The 3,968-nt window shown below is 48.9% G+C and overlaps 1 pseudogene; it reads right to left on the minus strand.

Moving 5' to 3' along the window:
• LOC125533190 overlaps positions 1 to 1,063 on the minus strand; it is a 30,461-nt pseudogene extending 29,398 nt beyond the window's left edge.
• Positions 1,064 to 3,968: the final 2,905 nt, after the last annotated feature.

Consider the following 3,968-nt stretch of genomic DNA (forward strand, 5'->3'; position numbering starts at 1 on the left):
GGCTGCGGCTTTCCTTTGGCGTGATTCAAGGTATGAATTGAGGATCGCGGGCCTGGCCGTCTCGAAGGCGCAGTAGCCTATGGCACCGAAGCATGCGGATGCGGTGTGCAGAACCCCGGGACAGGTCCTTGAGACCTTCCTCGGCAATGACCTCCTGCATCCTGCGGCTCCCCTCGGTGCCCACCCACCCTGGTCATCAGCCGTGTCTTACGACATGATCGACATCCAGCGGCGTGGTGAGCCCGACCGCCGACGAAGCCGCCACACAGCACGCTCTTGATGAGGGCGAAGGCCTTGAGGCACTCGAAGGAGGAGTAGCTGAGCACACGCTGGCGGGGAGGTTGCGGAGCAGGGTGGCGGCGTAGAGGCCGAAAAAGCCGTCGCCCGTCGGTCTGGGGATCTGGAGCAGCACCTGCCTGGAGCGGCCCGTGGCGGCGCCGGACTGCAGGCGCTACGTGATGAGCTCCTTGGGGAGCATAATGGCGGGGAGGAGATGTTGCCGCTGGCGCCAGCGTGCGGAGCAGCGACTTGGCGAGCTCGCAGTGGCCGAGGAGGAGGCTGAGCCGAGGATGCCGGTGGAGAGGCCCAGCGGCCCGTCGGTGCGGAGGATGTCTACGAAGACCTGCCAAGACCTGCATCATGACGGCGTCGTAGGTGAAGCCCCCCGCGCACGCAGGGCCGACCCTGTGTTTCGGGGGAAAACGGGCATACGCCGATGACCAAACCTATGCCTACGGCTGCCGTCACCCTACTTTGAGATATGCCGATAGCCCAGTCCTGGCCGTCGGCTTACACTGGCCGTCGGGTTACGTGGATCTATGCCGACGGCCGCCGTCGGCACAGAACGGCCGTCGACCTAGCCGCAGACATGCCGACAGCAGCCATCGGCATAAATCAGCCGTCGTTATAACTGTGAGCCCGGCGACCCCGCCCGTGACTGGCGGCTAACGCCGTCAAACCTATGCCGACGGTCGGGACGGGCGGCCGTCGGCATATCTCCGCATGCCACGTCACCGATCCGCGGCGTAGGTATGCCGACGGTAGCCGTCGGCATATCTGCCATGTCACCGATCCGCGGCACGCGCGCCCACCAGAACTCTGCCGCATCTATGCCGATCAGAGTTTAGCAAGTAATTGGAATTTCATCCGCCTTCGGTCGAGTCACACAGGTCTAGTAACTTCTTGCCCTTTTACCTTTCTCATGAATTCAGTAGCTTCTATTACAGCATTACTCACGTTTGGCTCTTTTTTTCCCTTTTTCCTTTCGACCATCCTTGCAGCACCTTTCAAAGGCAGTTGTAATGGTTACAAAATCAGTTCTCAAAGAACACATGACAACCGTTGCAAGCAGTATGACATGCACAGGTAAGTTGCATGGCTTCAACAACTATGGTTACAAGGCCACATTCCAGTCCCTCAAGATTCAGGCACCCTTCATGAAGGCTACACTCTCTGTAAGTCCTCAGTTTGGCTTTATTTTGAACTCCCATTTTGATGGGCAAGTGTAGATGATGACTAAAAAAATAAGAAAAACATGTTGCAGAGGCCAATGCAATGCTTCGAGGAGGGTGCCAAGAAGGTCTACTCTGATCACCTGGATAGCATTGTGTCCACCTGCTCTTGGGGCATTCTTGCACCAATTGGGACTGGTTCAGCCTTCAAAATCCACTGGAATGATGAGAACATGGTAAAACGAACATTTTACTTGCATATGTTATCTCATCTGTGCAGCAGGTAATTATATTATCCCTTCTCGTATGAACCTCTTGATCTTTTACAGCTAGCGGGCAGTGGGGACCTTGGAGGGTGTGGTTTATATGAATTCCTCACAACAGTAGAAACAACAAAAGACACTGAAGATAACATGATTGTTTCATACGGTACTTGCTTGTATGATGTTGACAAACTTCAACAAGATGAAATCAAAGAGGCTGAAGTCAATTGTTCTGGAGGAAACAACCCAATCTCTTGGTCAGACAAGCCAAAAGGAGATCTCCTGTTGCAGGATCTTCAAGGTTGGAGAGCTGAACAAGAGCATCAGACAATGACAATTGCAAATTGGCAACATGGTAGAAACATCGCCACAGGATCGAGTGGCACTAGTGAATGGAACCAGAGCTGTTCTGCCACAAAAGTTTATCAGAGAAGGCGGCCTAATAGTAATTGGAGATCGGATGGAACACCCCAAGATGGTAACCTGAATTGGAACAAAGCAAATGCCACAGGCCCACATAACTTTGCCATTACATGGTCATCTCGCTCTGGTGGATGGGGCAGGACTAATAATCTTGGTCGAGGTCGAGGTGGTGGTAGAGGCGCAGTGTGGAAATCAGAGGGATCACACCGAGGGGGTGGTAACAATAGGTGGAAAGCCGAGGGAGCAAACACCACATACACACCGAACTTCCCCATGTCAGGAACATCTAACTCTGGTGGATGGAACAAGAAGATGGGCAATCTTGGCCCAGGTGTTGGCAGAGGATCAACATGGAAATCAAATAGACCACATCGGGGAGGTAGTAATAGTAGGATCTAGAAAGGACAGAAGATCATCAATATTGGACAAGGAGGGAGTTCAAACTTTACACCAGCGGAACAGGAGATACATGCACGAGTTGATCCAATCATGAAACAAGCACAGAGGATCATCCGTGAATCAAGGTATAGTTTCTAGCCCAATGCAGGTCAAAAAAAATGACAAGTACTGAAAACTAGCAATAATTCTTCAGGTGCTAAGCTGGCATATAGATTATAATATGAGTGTAGGGTTTAAGTTTGAATTTCACAGTCTTAAGTAACTGCAGTGATTGAAAAATGCACCTGATCTTGTACACCCCAAGTGGCTCCTTGTCTATGTTTGTATCCCTCACTCGTAGTCTATCTACTTCCATACTTTGCAGGGATGGAATCAGGCTTTCTGAAGATGACCGGATGTTCATTGTTAAAAATATTCTCACGTATCACGCAGAGAAGGAAAAGAAGATGGCAGGGCATGACAAGTACATAGTGGTCAGCAGCTTGCCTTTCTGTCTTACGATGCATCACAAGAACAAGAACCAAAACGGAAATGCCTTGACAATTCTTTTCCTGCTTGCATGCAGGTTGCTAAGCACCAAAGATTCAACAATAGGTGCTTTCACGTGGTGTCCTTAGACCGGCCCGCTATAGATTTCTCCTACATGAAGTGCCTAAAGAACATGATCATGATTCAGTACCCACGCGATGCAAGTTCATTCTGCACAAAGTACTTTACTTCCAATGGTGAAGCATAGCATGTTCATTTGTTTCAAACTGTGTGTGCTTGCAGTAGTGCAATGCCCAACCCCCTAAAATGACCTCATACTGGCTTACACGATTTATGTGGACTCAGATGCCCACAAACTTCTATAATTTCGGTGTGTGCTTGAAAATATTGTATAACTGTGATGCTATTTCTTCTGAACATTAGGAAACAAAAATCCGGTATGCTTGAACTTATATAATTTGGTATGCTTGGAAACATCCTATAATTGTGAGATAGTTTCCGAGCATCAGCAACCGAAAAGAACATAAATGCTTGCTGGAGAGTTTGTACTTCAGCAATATTCTTTGAGTTAGTGGCAAACACCAAAAAATAAGGTTTGTCAGCTTTCAACGCTCATCCGAAAAAGCTCGAGTCGAAGAGTGGAGGTCGCTCGTAACTCGAGATGTAGGCACACGCACACGGAACAGAAAGAGTGATATATAGATGGAACGTTACTTCAAGACACCGGCCTGAAAATGTATGTCTCAAAATAACCAAGTACTAATCAAAAGCAATGACAGATTCAGAACAATTCCATGTTATTACTTGTTGTATCTTCAAACAACTCTATAACTGAAATTTAAATGACACCCAGCTATGATATTGACATGAGATGCAGATGATACACCCGCCAGGCTAGATGTACTCGCTGATTATTAGCTACAAGGAAAAGAATCATACAGGC

This window comes from Triticum urartu, chromosome 1 (assembly GCF_003073215.2).
Source record: "Triticum urartu cultivar G1812 chromosome 1, Tu2.1, whole genome shotgun sequence".
Lineage (NCBI taxonomy): Eukaryota > Viridiplantae > Streptophyta > Magnoliopsida > Poales > Poaceae > Triticum > Triticum urartu.